Source organism: Hirsutella rhossiliensis (assembly GCF_020360975.1).
Source record: "Hirsutella rhossiliensis strain HR02 chromosome Unknown scaffold00006, whole genome shotgun sequence".
Classification (NCBI taxonomy): domain Eukaryota; kingdom Fungi; phylum Ascomycota; class Sordariomycetes; order Hypocreales; family Ophiocordycipitaceae; genus Hirsutella; species Hirsutella rhossiliensis.
This window is the reverse complement of record NW_025408672.1, coordinates 1,923,395-1,946,144: the sequence shown is the minus strand read 5'-3', so window position 1 is coordinate 1,946,144 and position 22,750 is coordinate 1,923,395.

Sequence of the window (22,750 nt, the reverse complement as noted above, 5' to 3'; positions counted from 1 at the left end):
AGTAAGGTAAAGGGTATACTACGTTCTCGATACCTCTTATTAATATTTTAATTATTGCGCTAAGGCTAAAGCTTATAGCCTATCGTTTATTAATAGCTTTATAGAGAAAGTTATATACGTCGACGATATACTCTTCTTAGTAGGCCTTATTCCTAGTAAATCTATTTATCTTTTTAACGCCTTTATATATTATCTAAGCGTTTTTAAGGGTAATATCCCGCCGCTTAATAGGGCCTATTAGTATTAAGTACTAACGATCTCTATAAATATACTAAAGAGGTTACTTCTACTTATAAACGTCTTATTAGTCTTAGTCTATAAATTTTTCCTTATCTTTAGTATAGAAGCGCCCTTCGCCGCCTTCTACTTTAACTTCGCTATAGTAAGTAGGTAAAATAAAGCTCTTACTCTTAAATAGTAGTACGCTAAAGAAGATAGCGGTATTCTTAGGGAGGTCTATAGCCGGGCCTAAGATACTATTTAGGTTCGCCGCTATATCTTAGGAAAGGGTAAAGTAAGCGAAAGAGAGGGAGAAGATAAGATTATATAGTTAAGGTAAGTAGTTCTAAGTTATAACGCTAAGAGGCTAAGTATTATATATATATATAAGAGTTATATTAATAGAGGGGATTGTTATAAGTAGGGAAGTATATAGAGTATATATATATATATATATATATAAAAGGAAGAAGAAGGAAGGAAGAAGAAAGGTATAGTAAGAGGAATAAATAGTTATTAAAGTACGCGGTTATTAATTACTTTAGCTAGCCTCTATAGCGGTAAGGTCTTAAGCGTATTTAGGGGTTACGCCTAAATAGCTTCTTTTACTAGTTATCGATTAGTAAGCTATCTAATCTCCGCCCTTTTCTTCTCCTTTTTACTCTTTCTATTCTTCTTCTTCTTCTTCTCTCCTCTATCTTTTTTATTTCTTTAGACCGCTACCTCTTATCTTCTCCTTTTATAACTACCTTTTCTTTCTTATAATATCTTATAAGACCGCTAAACTTAAAACTAAAGAGCTACTAGATATCGTTAACCTCTCTTTAACTACTCTTCTATAACCTTCCCTTATTACTACTACTTTTCTTACTTAGAATTATCGCACTAAGGTCTTTCCTCTTTATATAGAGTACTTTTAAGTAACGACTATCTAACTTATTTAATCTTACTTAGCTCGTTCTAACTATCTTTTTTTATAGATCTATAGTTACTTTAAGACCTAAGTCTATAGTAAGAATAATATTAGTTACTAAGGGTTTCTAATTTATATAGAAATTGCCTTTTAGTTATAGGTTCTATTAAAAGCTCCTAATATTATTAAGATTAAAGCGCGCGGTCGCTCTCCTCTTTCTTACTTTCTCGAGAGCACGCTAGGTTAGTATAATTAAATTGTCTTCTATACCCTTTATTATAAACGTTAGCTAGTAACCTATATCCTTATAGAAATCGCTTATCTATATAAATACTTCTTTTCTTAGCTTAGTTTAGGGCGGTAAGAATACTCTTAAGTAGTCTTAATTACTTTATATAGAACTTATAATCCTTGCCTTTATTAAGGGTATATTCGAACTTATTAAATAACCATAACTTCTACTTATAAGTATATTATATTTCCTTTTTATAAGTATATCTCTCTTCTAAGTACTACTAGCGGTTCTTACGCTAACTATATCTAAGATTCGACTAAAGCGCCTATTTATAAATAGCGGTACTTCCTTAAATACTATAGGGCTACTTACGACCTTAATAGATTCGCTAACCGTATATATAGTTATAATTTCTATATTAACCTTAAGACTAATAAATTTTATAACGAGTATATTAGTAACGAGACCGCCCCTTATTTTCTTTATAATATCCTTAATCCCTTTAGTCTTACTAAGGATTTAAAAGAAAGGGAGGAAATTAACCTTATACTTATTTTACTTAAAAAGAGATTATATAAGTTTAACGAGCTTTCTCTTAAGTAATAATTAGATAGTCTTTAAGTTCGCTTTATAGTAGTCTATAGTAGGTTTACTAGGAGTAGGTAGCCTTATTTAATCGCTATCTTTAGCGGTAAAAGTTTTTCTCTTAAGGTTATATACGTTTAATCTAATAAGTCGAAAATATATTAAAATTTATCTTATAAGCGCGTTTATTTTCGCTATAGTAGGTCTCCTCCTCTATAATAAAGAATAGATATCCCTATCTATAAAGTAAAAAATCCTATTCTTAAGGGAGGTAGGTAGTAAGAATATTTATTTTCTTACTTTATTATTTAATTATATCTCTATTTATCTTCTTTAAGGTAGTAAAAGGTAGGTTATTATTAAGGAAGGGTAGGAAATATAATCTTTATTTACTTAGGGAGCTTTAAGTAGAAAATTTAAAATAGTAAGGTAGTAGGTAAAGCGCTTATAAATATCTTAGCTATTATAGTTATCCTTTAATTAGATAGTTAGACGGTGCCCTAGTTACTAGTTAGGTTCTAGTATACTTCTTATAATAGTTATAGATTTTTATCTTTACTACCTTTTCCTCCTTAGCTCCTTTTTACCTCCTCCTTTTCTTATTAGATTAGTATCTTTAAGGCTCTTATATAGAAATCCTTTTTTACTTTACTAAGTTATAGTAGCTAAACCTTAATTAGATACCTTAGGCCTTTCTTAGGTATCTATAGTCGCTCTTCTTCCTCTTCCTAGCTTTAATCCTTCTAAGGTTTATTAGGGAGTTATTACGACTATAGTACTATCTAATCTAAGGCTTTTCTACTTAGTAAGAATAGTAAATTATCTACTTTATCTATTATTTCTTCCTTCCTCCTTTTATCGAGAGTAATCTTATCCTAGAGTAACTAGTTATCCTTAATAAAGTACTACTAACCTTCCTTATCCTTTTAAACTTCTTTAAATACTCTCTTAGGATTATCTTATTAAGCACGATTCTATCTAAAGTCTTAATCCTATATGCTCTAGACTACTCTAAGCGCGATACTACTTAAAAGGGACCGTTCTACCTTATTTAATACTTAGCTTACCTCCTTAGATTATTTAATCGTCTTATATTAAATAGTAAGATAAGGTCTCTAGGTTATAGGCTTTCTTTCCTTATTATATACTTATTAGCTTTATTTATCCTCTTTACTAATTAATTCCGATATCTTATTACTCTTTTCTTAGTTTCTTTTATATCTTTTTCTTTTCTTTCTAAAACTTATACTTATACTTTAAATAATTCTTCTCTCGTTTTTACTTTATCTGAGTTAATTAGTCGCTAAGTTAGGTATTCTACCTTAAGAGGTAGTACTAGTTCCTATTTATATAGTAGGTAGAAAGCTAATATTCTATAAGACTCTTTAACTACTATTTAGTCTATAAAGATTACTTAGTTAAGGTATTTAATTTACTTACCCTTTTTCTCCGCTATTTTTATAAGTACTATTATTAACCTTTAGTACCCTTATTCTATTACCGCGTTCGCCTTTAGATTATATACTAAAGTTTAGATAACTTTAATGCCTATATCCTCTAGGATATACTTAAAGTCTTTCTTTATTTCGGGCCCTCTATCGATTATAGCGTATAGTATTACGCTATACCTATAAATAATAAAGAGTATAAATTTAGTTATAGCTCCTATAGTAATTTCCTTAACTAGGGTTACTTCTACTTATCTAGTAAGGTCGTTTTATACTTCTATAAGGTATAAATACCTATAATTAGATAGTATATACTAGCTATCGAAGTAAATCTTACTTATAGGGTAGCTAGGCGCGGTCGCGGTTATAACTTCCTAAGGTCTCTTAGTTATAAAGTATTAGCATTCTTTATAAGAAGAGATTACGCTATAAATATCGTTTTAAAAGCTAGCCTACTAATACCTATTTTTTACGAACGTATATATAACTTATTATCCTTTATATCCTATTTACGTATAGTACTTTACGATAATCTTTTTCCGTTCTTTTAGGTCGTCTATAACTAGTATAGGTCCCCTTTCTTCCTTCCTAGGGAGTCGCTAAAGCTTCTAATCTTTAATATAGAAATTTAGACTCTTTAGACGTAGCTTCCTATAGTCTTATTTAAAAAGGCCCTCCGGCCGTTTTAATATTTAAAGGAAGTCTATAATTATCCTCGATTCCTTTAAGTAGTCCCCTTATAGCTTAGTCCCTTATACTACGTTTAAGTAAAAGTCTATAAATTCTTTAATATCGCTTTCTATTTCCCTATCTAATATATTAGAAGGTCCTTTAGGCTTTTTTAAAAGTCTATTAGCTACGCTATTCTTCTTACCTTTAACGAATTATATAGTAAAGTTAAAAAGGAAAATATAGCTTATCTAGTAAGTTACTATAGCTCTAAGGACGTCTTTAAGGGCACCTTTTAATTAATCGACTAAGACCTATACGTTAGTTTCTAGGATAAAATATACGCTATATAGGTATATTCTTAGTCTCTTAAGCGTACTTAATATAGCCCTATACTCCCTCTTTATTATATTATATTTAGTTTCTATAAGTAACTACGTTTTACTTTTAAACCTTATAGGGCGCCTCTTTCTATTAACGATTTATATTAAGACTGCCCCTTAGCCGAGCAAACTAGCATTATATATTAAAATAATATCTCCTCTTCCTAGGCTAACGTCGAGGCATACTAAAAAGACTAGATTAGTAATAGCTTCCTTAAGGGCAGCTATCGCTTTTATTTATTTATCTCCCTATTCTTAATAGACTTCTTTCTTTAATAGGTCTATAAGGGGTTTTACTAAGATAGCGAACTATTTAATTTAGATTTAATAGTATCCTATAATACTAAGGAAAGCTTTAATATACGTTATATTAAGGCATCTTATTTATTCCTTAATTTTAATAACTTTAGCTTCTATAGCGCACCTTTTATTTATTTTATAGATATAACCGATAACTTTAGTTACTTACTAATAGAATTTCGATTTAGCCCCCGTAATCGTATAACTAAAGAGTTCGACGTTAACTAAGACTTTATTAAGGTTAATAAGGTATTCGAAGATAAATCTCCTTACTCTTAGCGCTACCTCTTTATTATTATACGTTATATCGGGCCCCTTAATACCTATATTATTAAGGAAATTCCTATAGATATTTAGTATAAGGTCTTATAGGATTCTTTATATTATCTTTATAAATTAGCCGACTAAGTTTATAGCCCCTTAAGGGAGTATATATATACGTAAGAGGCTAATAGGTATCGCGAATATCGTTAAGTTATAGCTTTTAATATTAAGAGGGATCTAATTATAGCCTAAAAAAAGGTCTAGGAGGGAAAGGATCTTATATATCGAGAAGTAGTCGCTAAACTTATCTATATTCGGTAGTAGGTTTATATCTCTTATTATAACGGTATTTATACGTATAATAGAATTAATTAGGTATAGTCTTCTAGCTTTCTTTACTACTAGGAAAAAAGGGTTCTTATAAGGCTTATACCCTTCTTTAAGGACTCCTATTTCTAGTTTAATTTTAAGGATATCGATAACTTTCTACTTTATTACTTTTAAGATCGGGATTAAGGCTACTTACTATACCTTATATTCTATTATCTTAATAACCTATAGTAAGGCTATAGCTAAGTCGACTCTACCTCTTTCTATAAAGTCCTAGGATAACGCTACTTCCCTATTAAATAAAATATTATCGAAGATCTAGATTTCTACCTTTATAAGAAAGCCCTTAAATTATTTATAAATTACTTTAAGTCTTTCTTATATTAGCCGCTTTCCTTTCTATATACTTAAGAATTTTCCTATTAAGTATTTTAGGTAGGGTCTAGGCTATATCTTATTTTTAACGGTGTTCTATTTAGTCTTTTTCTAGTTAAGGTCCTTTCCGGCGTTAAGCTATTTAATAGAGTATCGTTAATAAGGTTAATCTTATTTACTTTTCTTTTAAAAAGAGTATTAACTCTTAGATTATATAATCTAATAGGTCGTTTCCTCCTTATCTTAACTTTAACCTTCTAGGTCTTTTAGAACTTCTTTCTAGCTTTAATAATATTTTTCTTAAATTCTCCTATAGCCTCTATAACTATAACTTTAATAATCTCTTTTACTATCTTAGATCCGATAGCTAGAATCGCCTTATATCCTTTATCTATAATTAATTACTATTATACTAGTACTATTAAGGGCTCGTTTACGCTAGTATAGGCTAGGTTAAGGACTTAGTTAGCACCCCCTTTATAACTAAGGATCTTACCTCCTAGTAAGAGAATCTCGGCTATTAGGGTGTCTATAAGGGTTTCTCTCCGTAATTATTAAGTAGCTCCTAGGTTATCTTCTTTAACTTCTATTACTAAAGCCTAAAAAGAATTTCTTAGGAGCTAGGTAGCTATTTCCTATATAGCCTCCTCGAGCTTTAGTCTTTCGTATACGTCTTTATTAACTATTAAGGTTATAGCCTAAAAGGATTTTACTATATCGACCTTATCTAGAAGCTCGTATTTAATAGCTCCTACCGCTAGCGTAACTACCTAGATAGTGCCGATTTAATATTTAACCTATATATCCCCGTTCCTTAGGGAATAATTAAATAATATACGCGCGGCTCTAATAAATAGTATGCTTAAGATAAAGGGGACTAAGACTCTATCTAGCGTAATATAAAGATAGATTAGTATCTAGGCCGTGCCTAGATAGAGATTAGTCTTTACCTCCTTAACTATATCTATAGGGGACCTAGTATACGCCGTTATTAATACTCTTACTAATAGGATTTTAAGCCTATATACGTTTATATATCTTTTAGTAATAAGGTTTCCTTTAGACCTAGTATTAATTAGGACGCTTAGAACTTTAGCTTTCTAGCTACTAAGTTATACTTAAATATAGGGTAGGTCTTATATATACTTAAGCGAGCGGAAAGGTATAAGGACCGTGTTTATATATATTATAGGAATCGTTATAAGGTCCTTTAAAGTTATCTCTTAGTATCTTATCGAGAGTGCTACTTCCTATATAATAAATTCGTCTTTTTCTAGTCTTATTACCTTTAGAGTTTATTAATTAAATAGTCTTTAAGCTAGTTATATTACGCTAATCGTATTAGTTATAAACCTAACTTCCTTTAGTACTTATTAAACTTCGAGGTACTTATAATCCGATTCTTTATAAGTAGGGTAAGTAAGTAGCTTAATCGGTTCGACCTAGTATTCTTCGTCCTATTCTTTAACTTATACTAAAGCTACTATAAGTTTTCCTTATAGATATTTAAGGAGGAGTAAACTACTCTCTATATTATCTTTAGCTACTTTTATAACTATTATCGTAGCTCTATAGGGTCTTATATTACTCTCTACTTTCTCTAAGGTCTAGAATTTAGTATTTTCTATACCTTAGGCTATATCTATATATCTCGTACTAAGTCTCTCGCTTAGTTAGGGAATAAAGTTAATTAGGTAATTTAAAGGGATCGGGATTCTTTTATATATAATTTCTCTAACGATTTTATTTATAAGTCTATCGAACTTCTTATCTAGATCTACTCTATATCTATAGTATATAGGGATAATCTTTAGGCTAGTTTTTACTATTCTCGTTATCTCGATTTCCTCTATATCTTCTTTAACTCTTTATCTTTTCCCCTTATAAGTATTAATCCCTATTATAGTTATATAGATTATCTAATTATATATATCGCTTTATTATAAGTTATCTATAATTATAATAACCGATATCCTTCTTACTTCTTTTCTTATATTACTTACTTTTAGATTCCTTAGCTTTTACTTATATAGGCTTCTATATCTTTAGAACTAGTCTAGGAAACCGGATTTTCTTTTACTAGTAGCCTAATTTAAGTAAGATAGTATAACTATAGCTTTAACTTATTTTATAAGTAGTAATATAAAGGAGTCTAGCTATATATCTACCTAGTATATAATAAGCCTTTAAATATATATACCTATTTAAGAAAACCTATTAGTAAGTACTAAGGGAATTACGCTTCTATTATCTTTTCTTCTAAAGTAAAGAGTCTTATTTACTACTTCGTATATTATAAATCCGATCTTATAGTCCTAAGAGTATACCTTATACTTATTAAGGTAATATCCTTTTTTACTATAATAAAAGTATCTCCTAGGCTAGTTAAAAGCATTAACCTAAAACTATATATATTAATTAAATAGGTAGTAAAATCTAATAGTATTTACGCTACCTCCTTATCTATAACTTAAAGAGTAGCCTTTACTACTAACGCGTCTTTATTCCTTATTAAGCTAGTTAAATATCTACTCTTATTAGCGAGTAAGGTTAATCTTTATATCTTTAAAGGCTTTTATTAGGTCTAAGATCTCCTTTACGGGCTATCTAGATTTCTTATTTATTTTCTTTAGCTCTTTAAGAAGTTTTTCTTTGCCTTTATTAGATTTAGCTTCCTTTATTACTTTATTAATTTCCTTAAAGAGCTAGTCTTTCTTTAGGTTCTTAAGCTTTTAATTATAGACTTTAGATACTATATCTCGTCGCTTAACGTCCTAGCGAGGTACTAAGTAGTTATTAATTATATAGATAAGGCTTTTATATAAGAGTTTTAAGATAACTTTAGATATCTTCCTATTTTTCTTTATAACGTTAATAATAAGCTCCTTTAGTATTATATAGTAGATAAAGTATAACTAGACTATAGATTCTTCTTAGCCGTTAGGTTATACCTTACGCTATAGGTATAAGTAGAGACTAAGCTATTCTATAACTTCCGTAATAGTCTTAGGCTTTTTAGTATTATAATAGTCTAAGCGGTTATTAATAGTTTCTAGTTATTTAATATTATATATATAGTAGTATTAAAGGAGTCTCTTCTTTACTTCTTCTTAGGTAAGTCCGTCTATAAGAATTTTAATAGTAGGGGCTTATATAAAGGAGATATAGACTTCGAGCTAGTCTATTTTATCCTTATTATAGATATAGTTAACGTATATCTCTTATTCGAACTTCTTAAGGAATTTAGTTATGTTTTTACCGTTAAATTTACTAATAGGTAAGAGTTATAGTTAGCGGAGTCTTCTTATAAGGTTATCTTAGCTTCTAGTAAGTATATCTCTAAGTCTATTAAAAATCTTATTAATATCTACCTTAATTTTCTTTATATTGCTAGTAGTAGGATTAGATAATCCCTCTTAATAGCTAGCGTTTCTAGATATAGTATACCTATAGATTATAAGGTTACGAAATTTAAAGTTAGAGTTTTCGGAGTTAAAGGATATCTTATTATAACTATCTTATTACTTACTTTCTTATTTATTAGCGGAAGGTAGGCGTTCTCTATAAGCTACCGCGTAAAGGAGAGCTAAGGTTAAGGTTATTAAGGTATCCCTTATTAGTACCTATATTAGTATTATTAGTATATATATAAGTAAGAGGTCTTAGTAGGGTTCTAGAATAGTTTAGATTATACTATCGTCGTTATTTATATCTTTTAAAGTATTATATAAGGATTATAGTTTCTTAACTAAGTCGCTAGTATTAGGGGTTATAGGGCTAATAATAAGAGCTTAGGTTTTTTTAGTATTAGCTTATTACTTTTCCTTTACTACTAGCGAAGGTATTATCTAATTATTTATTTCCTAGTAAGTCTATCGCTTTATTAAGTCCTTAACTCTAGCTATTAAGGTAGTTACTACTTTAATTATTAAATCCCTAGATTTTATTTTTTCTAAATAGTACCGTCGTCCTCTAAGTATTCTTAGCTTTATAAAGCTACTTATCGCTATATAAATAAAACGGAATAATAAGTTTACGCCTTAGAGACTAGTTTTAATAGGGATAAGGGTATATACTTAAAGCACGTATAGTATATAGCTAAGGATTAATAGAGTAATTAACTACGTAATTATCTAATTATTTAGCCTATATATAGCTTTAAAGGCCTTAGGTTATAAATATAAGTCTTAGAGATTTCTTTACTCTATGCCTCTTTATCTCTATTAAAGTCGCGTAACTAGCGGTATCTACTTTAAAGGGGAAAAATAAAAATTTAAATTAACTATAATTAAGGAAGATACCTAATTAGATAATCGAGGTCTTTATAACGCCTTTAAGTATACTTAGAAGTAAGTTAGAAAGGGAGTGCTAGGGGTCTTATCCCTTCCCCCCTTAACGGGCTAATATCTATAGGGGTGCGATCTTACCTATTAAAGTAGCGGCGACGGTGCCTTTAAAAGAAAGAGAGTTAGCGCTATAGAGAGTATAAGAAAAGGAGCTTATATACTTAGGTATAAAGGTAGCGCGCTTAAGGAACTATAAGTTATAGTAAGTAGCAGCGGTAGCGGTTAAGGCGCGCTTAGCCTTATTTTAACCCTTATCTAGCTCTATAGCGCTCTAAGCTATAGTAGTATAGGTAAGGATAAGCGGCGTAACCTTATAAGCGCGGCTAGCCTAGGTATATAAAAAGTAGCTGCCTTAAGGGCGGCTAGCTTAGTTAGCATAAGGGAGGGATAATAAGGTATATTATATATAAAGGGAATCGTAGGTAGCGCCCTAGGCTATAGCGCGATTATATTAATATAAAGAGTTAGTAATACTTATAAGAATAAGAGCGGAGGGGCTTATAAAGGAGGGTAGTAAGGACCTACGCTTATTATTATTATTATTATTATCGTTATTATTATAGCGGCCGGTAGTAGAGAGTATAAAAAGGGTAGTAGCAGCGCGGGTAGTAAAGTTAATAGCTAAGAAGCTAAGTAGTAGGTAGCTTAAAGTAGCGGTAAGCGCGACTAAGGTAGCGGGGGTAGTAGGTTAGGTAGTAAATAAAGTAAGGGCGCGATTAATAAAGTTATTAATCTTAATAGAAAAGTAAGATAAGGTAAGAAAGGATATATTAAATTATTTAAATTACTAATAAGGGTATAAGTTAGCTTATATATAAGTAATAGTATATAGCTAAGCGCTAAGAGACTTATAGTTATAGTTATAGCTATATTAATAATAATAGTATAGTTAAAAAAAAAGAGTAATAAGAGCGCGCTAATAAGTTATTTACTTCTTAGCTATACGCTAAGGTATAAGATTAATATTATAAAGGACCGCTTATAAAAAGAAGGGTAAGGACCTTATATAAAGGTATTTACCCTTAGTATAAGTCTAGGTATTAGCCTAGACCTTAGCTAATAACGTTATAAGGTAAGGTAGGCTATATATATAAATATATATTTAATAGCGGTAAGTATAGTATATAGTTAGATCCTATATAGCTTATTATTATAATATAATAAAAGGTACTTATAGTATAACCCTTTACTTACTTATTAAAAGGTATAAGTAATAAGTATATAATTAAGTAATTAATAAAATAGGCTAAAAGAGTAGTTAATAGAGTATAAGGTAGGTTTTCGTCTAGACTTTATATTAAGTATATAAGGAGCTAAATAATATATTAAAAGAATAGCGTTATAAAAGATACTTATAAACTTACTTTTTTATTTACTATTCCTAGGGAAATCCTTTATCTTTTATAAACTATTATTCGCTTACTAGTAAACTAATTAGTTAGCTTTTTAGTATATTTTATAGTACTTAAAAAGCTTTATCTTTAATATACCTTTAAACTTAGTAAGTAGTTTAATTATAGCGTAATAGTTAATATAAAACTATAGGTTCTAGTATAAGTAATAGATTTAACTAGAATATTTTATACCCTACCTATTTTTATATTATAAATATCTTTAAAACCGCTAAGCTAAAATAGGTAATAAGGTATCCGTTCTACTTATAATTAACTTATATATTTTATATAACTTTAATACCTTACCTTTAAAAAATAAAACTTCTTATAAAACTAATATACGCCTATAATAAGTATATATTACGACTAAAATACTAACTAATACTAGGAATTAATTTAGTAGTATTAATTACCCTTAGTAGTAATACTATACTAAGGCTAAGGGGTAGGTAAATATAATAGCGGCCCTTAATATACCGGGCTCGATTAAAGCGTATAGTATAAAGAGACGCTACTTAAATTTATATACCTTAATAAAGCGAGTTAATAAACCTAAAGCAGCGATATAATACTAGCTTAGGCGCCGAGCGACCTTATAGAAAAAGTAGTATATAACGAACTTACGGGCTTTATCCTTAGCGTATAGTTCGGTAGGGTATAGGTAGTAGTTAAATAGCTCTCTAAGGTAAAGAGCCGCGCTAGTAGCTCGTCGTTAGTAGTACTTTAAGCGGATAAGAGCTTTAAGATAATAATCTAGGATATAATTAAGAAGGTAGTTAAGGAAGAACTCCGCTTAAGTATCGCTTTAAGCCTAGGGGGCCTTAAGCGAACCTAGGCCGCGGTTATAGCTAAGACTAAGGGACCGACCTAATATAAAGCTATAGTAAAATAGGTCCTACCGCGTTATAAATATAAGATTATCGTAGTCCTTACTAAGGCACCGCTTAAAATCCTAAGCCGCGAACTAAAGGATATAGTAAAGGCGGTAAATATAGCCTTAAAAGCTATAAGCGCTATAGCGGTAAAGCGCCTTTAAAGTAGAGATATCGCGGCTATATTTAATACTATAGTAAGAGCCTACTAAAAGGACTAAGGCTAGGTTAAGGCTATATTTAGACTAAAGGCTATAATCTCCTACTATATATATATAGTAGTCGCTAAGAACGTTCTCTTAAGGGTAGCGATAGTAGATAGGGAGCGATTACTCTATAAGATTATAGAGGTAAATAAAGTTAAGTTCCTTTAGGCCTAAGCGCTATACCCTTAATTTAAGATATCGATAGTAATAACTATACTTATTAAGGTCGGTAGCTTAAAAGAGGCTAATAGGCTCTATAACCTAGGCCTAGTCCTTAAAGTATAAATCTTTTAATATAAACTATATAATAAGTTAGTTTAACTATAAAGGTACTATAACTACTATAAATATAGCTATATTACTAAGCGATATATATTAATATAACTTTATAGCTAATATAGGAGTATAGTATATAATAGAGGTAAGGATAAATATAGGGCTAAGAAGGGCAAAATCCCTTATAACTATATCTTATACTAAGGGGACTACTTATTATAGACCTAGACTTACCCTATAGCGAATAAAGCCTAGGAAAAAGTAAGGGAAAACTACTTACGTTAACCTTAATAGTTCGCGAATACTTAGATATATACTAAGTAATAGGTACTCCTTACTATTAAAACCTAGGGCGTTCTTAAATCGACCGCGGTCTAAAAGAGGGGACTAAGTAGACCGCGCTAAGATAAGAGGTTAAGCTTAAGATACCCGCTAGCTAGTAAGGCTAGGGAGGCCGAACCGAGTATAAACGATATTTATAGGTATAGTAAATAAAGAAGCGCTAGGAGATAGAGCGCCTCCCTCTTTATATAAATAACCCCTTTTACCTTAACCCTACCTATATATAACTAAAAGTACTATTCTAAAATATATAAAAAAGATATAAGCTAGCTTAGTTAGCGCTTTACTACTAGGCCGGCTTTAACTTAATAGTACTATAAGAAGTAAAAGCTATACTAAGAGGCGGCCCCCCCCCCTTAGAGCGGCGCCTTATAGCTTAGTTTATAAGGAGGGGAGGTATATACTATATATATATAAAAAGCTTAGGCTAGGGACTTAGTCGCTTTAGTCTAAACTAAACTAAAGTAAGGTAATTTTTAGGGATAGTATTAAACTATAAGCGATTTACTTACTACTAAGAGCTATAAAGGCTAGAGTACTATATAACCTAAGCGTAATTAAACTAAAGTACCTTATAGTAATAGTAAGGGACTTTAATATTTATTACTTACTTTAAGATAAATATAATAGAACCTTAGATAGCGCGATATAATTTATATAAAAAGCGATAAAACTATAACTTAAACTTACTACCTTAAAAGGGGAGTATATAAGATTTTTCTATAGTTAAAGGGATAGTACTATTAACCTAGCTTAAGTAATACTAAAGACTAAGATATAGTATACTAAGCCCGACCTAGACCTAACTAGGTTAGACTATATCCCTTAAACTATTATACTATAGGTCGATACCTAGGCCTAAGTACCTAAACCGGCCCTAAGGTAGAAAGAAGTAAAAGTAAAGCTAGTTAAAGCTAAGACTATATCTTAGCTAGGACTATACTAGCTAATACTTTAGACGCTTAAGGATATTAATAAAGACCTAGACTATATCTTTACTACTTTAATATAGATCGCGATAGCTATAGTTCTACGCTAAGGGCGAGTATTACTTAAGGGCAATATATAGTTTACCCTAAAAGTAAGGAGAGCGATAAGGGAGGCTAAGAGGGTAAGAAGGAAGTATAAGTAAGAAAGGAATAAGGCGAACTAGGAAGACCTATATAAGGTATCTATAGCTTAAAAGTAGACCGTCCGCGAGGTAAGGAGGGCCTACTAGCGCGAGTTCTTAGAGGAATTTAGCGCTAATAATACTAAGCTTTAAAATATAAAAAGGTAAGCTAAACTTTATAATAGGCTATTATTAAAACCGACCTATATTCTACTACTAGTTAAGGAAGGCGAGGACTAACTAACGGAAACCTTTAAAAAGAAGGCTTAGCTATTAGCCGCTAAGTTCTTCTTACTAAAGGCCGGTACGACCTAAGGGCTACCTTAGCCTATAGCCGAGGCGACCCTTATAGTTAATTAATAGATCTAGCTAGCCGACGTTATAGGGGCGCTAGGTAAGATAGTAAGCTAGAAAGCAGCGGGTCTAAATAGCGTCCCCTTAAGGTTTATTAAGAAGTATAGCCTAGCCTTAGTTTAGTAACTAGCTATAATCTTTAACGCTTATACTTAACTCTTATATTTCCTAGGTTAGTTCTATAGCGCGAACGTAGTAGTTATTTAAAAGCTAGGTAAGAGGCCGGAAGCTTACTATATAGTAAGGGGATAAAGACTAATTTCCCTCTTACCTATAGTAGGAAAAGTACTTAAGTAAATATTAGCTTAAAAGATAGCGGGAGTAGTAAAGGTAAACGGTATCTTATTAAACGGATAAATAGGAAATAAGAAGGAACGCTTTATAAAGGCAGTAATCCTATTAGTAATAGAATTAGTATACGCGACGTAAGCTTAGAGGGGCATCGTATCGTTCTTATAGCTAGATATTAAAGGCGTATTTAATACGGTTAACTATAATAAGCTTATAAGGGAACTAAAGCTTAAGGGATACCTTAGATAGCTTATAAGCTTAATATAGAGCTTTATAAGCGATAGAAGATCGACCCTTTACTTTAATAAGAGGACCTTAAAGCTAACTTAGGTATTAATAAGAGTCCTTTAAGGCTCCCCCTTATCCCCGATCCTATTTCTATACTATATAACCCCTTTATATAAAAGGCTTAGTACGATATATAGTATTTATATTATTAGCTTCGCTAACGATATAAATATAGTTAATATTAGACCTAATAAGGCTACTATAGTAGTACGCTTAAAGGAAGCTTAGAGGGTATACGCGGAGTAAGCGACTAAGTTCGCGGTTACTTTTAAACTATTAAAGAGCGAATTACTATACTTTATATAAAGGAGATAAGCGATAACGACGCCGGTCTACCTTAGGGCCGATATAGTAACTCCGGTCTAAGAGGCCCGCCTATTAAGGGTTTAGGTATACTAGAAACTATATTAAAAGGTATACTTAAAATAGCTTTAAGTAAAGTTAAAGCGCTAGACTATAGCCCTAACTAGGCTCGCGGCGTCTATATAGGGCTATACCTTACTATATACTAAGGAAGTCTATAGTAAGGTAATCTAATCCTTAATCTCTTATACTATAGTTATATTCTATAAGATAATACTTATAAAAGGGAAACTATATAAAATTATATAGGACCTTACCTAGGACTAGTTAGCTTACTTTTAAGTAGTAATAAGCGCCTACCGCGCGACCTTAGTCTACTAAGTTAAAGCGGAGGTATAGGTGCCCTTAATTAACCTCTACTTAAACTAAAGAATAATAGATACCTTTTAAAGGCTAAAGGACTTAGGGCTCCTAGGCTAAATCTAACGCGCGTTTAACGCGGTCGTAGGTATACTTAAAAGGAGGCGACGCTAAAGAGAGAGTAGACCTTTAGCGGCGGCGCTACCTCTAAGTAGACCCCCCCTTATAGAAGAGATAAGGGGGGTCTAGGGCTAGATAAGATTAAACGACCTCTTAAATAAAGCTAAGTCGCTTAAAAGGCTAAATAAGGAATAGGCCGCTTAATAAAACGCTAAGGAAAACGTAATCTAATAATACTAAACTACCCTTTACCCTACTAACTTCCTACCTTAGTTCGATAAAGTAATAATACTAGACCGTTATAAGGGCCTCCCTAAGTATATTAATATAGTAATTACTTAGATATATATAGGAAAGATCGTGCTTAATAACTTCCTCTTTAACTAATAAGTCCTTAGTATAGTTTCGCTAATATATACTTATAGATAAAGATAAGATACTATTTACTATATAATAATCGACTATTTATTAATAGTAAAGGTAAGGGAGTCCCTTTTAATATAGGCCTAGGATATAGGTAATATAAGAGCGGGCCTTTAAGGGAAAAAGATAGTAGCGCTACTAGCGTAATAGTTCCTTTACTTAAGTAAGCTCTATTAGTTCGACCTAGCTTAAAGGCTATATATAGATATACTAGATAATAGGACTAGGGTCGCGCTAAGGATAGAGCGGCCTTAACTAAGACTACCTTAGCTAACTACTTCCCTTATTAAGGCGATCTAGGAAAGGAGAGGACTTATAATAATAAGACTATAGCTTTAACTAAACTAAACCTAAACTAAGCGTAAACCTCGCTAATTAAACTATAAACTAAATAAAACTAATATAACCTAACTAAACCGACCTTAATAGCTATAAAATAAGACCTACTACTAAAAGACTATAACTAAATAAGACTTAACTTAGAACTAAACTAAGATAAAGCTAATAACTAGCCCTCCCCCTTAAACTATAACCTTAGCCTAGCTTATTAATAGTAACGTCCGCCTTATTATTATAGTAGGAATAATAAAACCCCTTTAAGGTAGTATATAGGGTATAGGAGGGAGTAACCTAAGGCTTATAAGGAGTATAGGGACTACTACTACTATAAGAAGCCTAATAACGACTAGATAGACCTAACCCTAAACTTAAACTAAAGCTAGCTTAAACGGCTAGCGTATAAGTCTTAAGGTATATAAGTAAAAGCGGAATTTTAGGAAATTAATAAATTACGTAAGACTACGTAATAGAGGGGAAGAATGAGTATAAGGTAGGATTTTCAATGGAATTTATTGGTAGTGTATTAGTGTATAGAAGAGGTGTTAAAGTTAATAATTCTCTATCTATCTACCAGCGGACATGCTGTCTTATATAGATAATTGTAGCTGAACGGAAGAACCTTTCGGGACTAGATTTAGGCTGCCGTATAGCCCTAAGACTAGGGAATTCCGTGATACCTTAAGTGAGTCTAGAAGTGTCTTGGTTTCACTGATATTCGTGTTTAAAGGAGGTTGGTCGTGCCGGTATTCTTAAGAGGTCTTAGCTAGCATTCTAAGCTAGCTCTGTTCCTTCGATTCCCGATTATACGATAACCGGCAACCCGTTTAATGCATAATAACATGCAAAATAACGAGCGATTCATGCTCTATAGGATGAGATTTTGTCTATAATTAATATACTACTTATTGGCTTATATAATCGGGAGAGTATATTATAGCTGCTTTATTTATAGTAGGAACACCGTTCCTTATAGCCTCCCTTAAAGAGTAGATTTATATACTCTTTACTAATTTATTTATAGTAGTATATATATAGGGTAAAAACCTAATTTAGGAAAACCATTCTTATACCTTAATAGGATATATAAAAACCTATTCTTTCTTAGGAAAAAAAATCCTTAGGTATATACTATTAGAAAACCTATAGTAGGAAAAATCTATAGTTATAATAATTATTTATAGGATAACCTTATATAAGGTAAAACCTATTATTACTAGGAAAATCTTAATAGATAAAAACCTAGTAAATATTTCTCTAGGAAACCTAAAAGGAAAAACCTAGTAGGGAAAGATATAGAAAGCATAAGAAATATCTAAAACCCCTTTTAATTGCTTAGGAACTTATATTAAGGATAGACCGTCTCTAAATTTATAGAGTAATCTAGGTCTTAATTCCTTCGTAAAAATATTAGCTATATTATCTTCTAATTTAATATAAAAAACTCTAATTTCCCCTTCTCTTATACTAGTTCTAGTATAGTAATAGGCTAATCTTATATACTTAGACCTTTTATAAAATTCCGGATTTTCTGCTAATTTAATAGCAGTAGTATTATCCGTTAAAATAAGAGGTATAGTATTAGGAATCTTAATAGATAGATCCTTAGTAATATTTTTAAAAAGCATATTTAAATAAATAGCTTCTTTATTTACCTCCCTAAGGCTAATATACTCTGCTTCGTAGGTAGAAAGGGCAACGGCTTTCTACTTAGAGTAAGCCTAGCTTATTATATTATTATATATATAAAAATAGTAACCGGAAAAGGATTTTCCGTCCGTTAAATCCGACGCCTAGCTAGAGTCGGTAAAACCCTTTATATATAGATAGGTAAAAGGGATATTGCAATTATATTTAATCTTTAGGCTAGGGAATTTATTTAAATATTTCTAAATTATATTTAAAGCCTTAAAATACGTCTGGTCGGGCTTAGCCGCGAATCTAGTATAGGAAATTATAGAATATAAGATATCTAGCCTAGTAAATAAGGCTAAGTATAATAGAGATCCTATTTCTTTCTAAAATTATAATATATCTTCCTTAGAAGGTAATTCCTTTGCTTTTATAAGCTTAAAGCCTACTATAGGGTAAATTCAAGTTCCTAAACCTTCTTTATTAAATTCCTTTAATTTATTTAAGGTATAATTTTCTTAGGATATATATAGCTCTTTATTTTCTCGGTTTATTATAATATTTAGACCTAAGAAGTCTTTTATATCTCCTAAGATAGTAAAATCTAGGAATTTAGATAATTCTTTAAATAATCTTTCTTCTATTATAGATTTAGAGGGCCCTACTATAAGAAAGTCGTCGACGTAAATTGCTAAGGCTATACTATAGTCCTTATTTATAAATACTCCTTTATCTATTAAAAGAGGAAGAAATCTAAGATTATTTAGTATAATTTTTAAATAATTATACTAGAGCTTAGGACTTTGTTTTAGGCTATATAATGCTTTCTTTAGCTTTGCTTTAATTTAACCGGTTTTATATAGGTCTAGGAATTTAGTTAATTTAATTCCTTTAGCTTTATAAGCTAATCTATGTTTTAAATAATATTCTTTAAGAGCGTATTCTTCGTAGCCTATAGGAAGATCGATATATACTTCGCTATCTATATCGGTATATATAAAGGCATTTATTATATCTATTTATAAAGCTTTAAATTCGTAGATAATAGCTAAAATAAGTAGAATTCTAATAGATTCAGGCCTAGCTATAGTCGAGAAAGTATCTAGGAAATCTAAGCTATAGATCTACTTAAATCCCTATATTACGAAACGGGCTTTATATTTTATTATATTATTTTAACTATCCTTCTTAATAGTATAGACCTAGCGGCCTCCTATAGCCTCCTATCCCTAGGAGGTAGGAAAATTCCTAAGTTTTATATTTAATTAGCTAGATAATTTCCTTAATTATAGTATCTTTCTAAAATGCTATTTTAAGACTATTTATTGCCTATTTATAGGTCTTTAGAATTTTTAGATCCTAATTTTCTATACTAGCTAGAATTAACTCTATAAAATCGTAGTTTAGAAATAAATTAATATTAGGGTATTCGATATAGTTAGAATCGAACCCTTCCGGCTTCTTAGGTAATTCTACTACTATTTTACTAGTAGTAAGAATAGGATCGTTATTTAGAGACTCTTCTTCTATAAAGGGCGAGGGACTTTTATCTCTAGGTTCTCTAGTAGCTTCCTCTATAGGGATATAGCTTTCTAGCTTATCTTTATTCGGAATAGAATTAAAATCAAAGGTATTATTACTATTAGAGATTTCTAGATTTTTTATAAATTTATTTTCTAGTATAGTAATATCTCTAGAGATAGTAATCTTTCTCTTAGAAAAATCCTAGATTTTATATACATTTTCTAAATAGCCTACTATTATTCCCTTAAAAGCTCTATTATCTAGCTTATCTTTAGGGTCTTTATTCTTATAATATATAAGGCTTCTAAAGGTCTTAATTTTATTTAAGGTCTCGAAGGGTAGTATTATATTATCCCTCTTTTCTATAGGACTTTTAAATCCTATCGTAGAATACGGTGATCTATTATATAAATAGGTAGCTATTAAAACAGCTTCTCCCTATAGATATTTAGGAAGCCTAGTAGTAAATAAAAGAGCTCGTACTTTTTCTAATATAGTACGATTTATTCTTTCTATTCTACTATTAGATTCCGGCGTCCTAGGAGGACTAGAATTAAAGGTAATTCCTTCTTTTCGTAATAGAGCTTTATTTTATATATAAATTCTTTAGTATTATTAGAAAATGCTTCTCTAATCCTAGTATTTTTTAGGTTATTTTCTACCCTATTTTTAAATTCTAGGAACCTATCTAGAGCTTCTCCCTTTTTTCGAAGAAGGTATATTTCTAGATATCGGGTTCCTATATCTAGGAAATAAATATAATAGTAATATTTATTATAAGTAGGCACTTTAATTAGCCCCTAAATATCTAATACTATTTTTTCTAAATAAGAATAAGACTTATATAAAGGTTATTTATTAACCTTATTCGTTGCTTTAGCTCTAATATATATTTCGCATTGCCTTATTTTATTTTCCTCTTCTAAAGGCATTTTTATATCCTTATTATATCTTTTTAATATTTCTAAAAAAGCCCTACTATTTATATGCCCTAAGCGTAAGTGCTAAGTATAAAAATCTATATCCTTTGCTTTTAAAGACGTAATAAGGATTAATTAGCTTTCTAATAAAGGTTCTATAGGAATATAATATAATTTATTTCTAAGAAATCCTTTAGTAAGGACCTTAGCCTTATTATCTAATAAAAGGACTTTATTTCCTCCTATTAAGGCATAGGTATTATTAAAATAAGATTAGGATAGTATATTTACCCTTAATTCGGGTATATAAAAGCAGTCTTAAAGGATATACCTTTTTCTACTATACGGGAACTTAAATACTAAGTCCCCCTTTCCTTTTACTAATATAAAGGAAGCCTTTCCCTAGTAAACTTTAGACTTAATTTCTTTATAGTTAATAAGGAAATTCTTATTAGATACTATATGCCTAGTAGCTCCGGTATTATATATAAAATTAAAGATCCTTTTATTCTTATAACTAGGAAATCCTCCTTCTCTTGCCTTTAAGACTAATTCCTTTATTCTAGGAATCGAGGCTTTTAAAGGTCCTAAAAGAGAGTCTTTATTAGCTTCTACTATAGGGGTATTTATAGAGGTTAAAATTACCTCTAAATCCTTAGACGTTTATATAGGGGTCGGAGCCCTAGAAAGGTCTATAAGGTCGATATCTAGGTCTATATTTTCTTGCGAAGCTATATTTAAGACCTTATTACTATCTTCCGAATCGGACTCTAGCTTAGTAATTCGAGCCTTCCTTCTTTTATTAGTAGTAGAAATGCTACTAAAAGGGGATTTCTTCTTAGAAGAAGAAGAAGAAGATTTTCTCTTCTTAGAAATTCGAGTCCTATCGTCCCTTTTTCCTTTATTTAATACCTAATAAGCGGGAGCCTTATTTGGGTGTAATTTATAGCAATTTACTATAAAATGCCCTGGTTTTTTATATTCCTTATAATAAGGAGTATCCGTAGAATTTCTATGGGATTTCTAAGGCTTCCTTTATATTAGGAAGGTTTTCTCCGAAGATTCGTCTATATCCTCTATTCTTCTAGCTTCGTCTAAAAGACTAGCTATAAGGGTTTCGAGGGTAAACGCCGTAGAATTATACCTAAGGCTCTGCGTAATATTTATAATATAGCTTCTAAATTCCTTATTAAGGCAATTAAGAATCCATACTATAAGAATAACTTCTAGAATTTCTATATTATAGGATTTTAAATCCTCGTAGATTTCCTTTACCTTATAAAGGTATTTTTCTAAATTAGAGTCCGAGGGACTAAGATTAAAGAGCTGCTTAATAAGTAGATAATTCGACGAAAAGTTCGACGGATTATATAGCTTTTTAAGCTTATCCCACGCTTCTTTAGTATTTTTTAGATGCCGAATTTATATTAAGGGACTATCTTCGACTCGAAGGAATATTATAGATAAAGCCTCTATAGTCTATATATAATTTGCTTGCTCTAGAGCAGCAATAAGCTTTTCTTTTATAAGGATAGCTTCTATCCTTATAGTCTATAAGGTATAATTTAAATTTCCCTTAAGTCTAGTAAATTCATATTCTTTCTATCTACCTATTTTATATAAATTCGGTATTATTTCGTTTATAGGGATCGAGAAGTCTAGTCGGGAGTTTAAGAGCGTAGGAAGGTAAAAGAAGTTAGGGGGAATTTCGAAAGGAATTTTAATTAAATATTTCGACGAGGAATTTCAAAGGTATAAGTAGTTAATTTCCCGGCTTAAAAGGAGCAAGCCGGGCTTATAACCTCTTAAGGTATATAAGTAAAAGCGGAATTTTAGGAAATTAATAAATCACGTAAGACTACGTGATAGAGGGGAAGAAGGAGTATAAGGTAGGATTTTTAATGGAATTTATTGGTAGTATATTAGTGTAT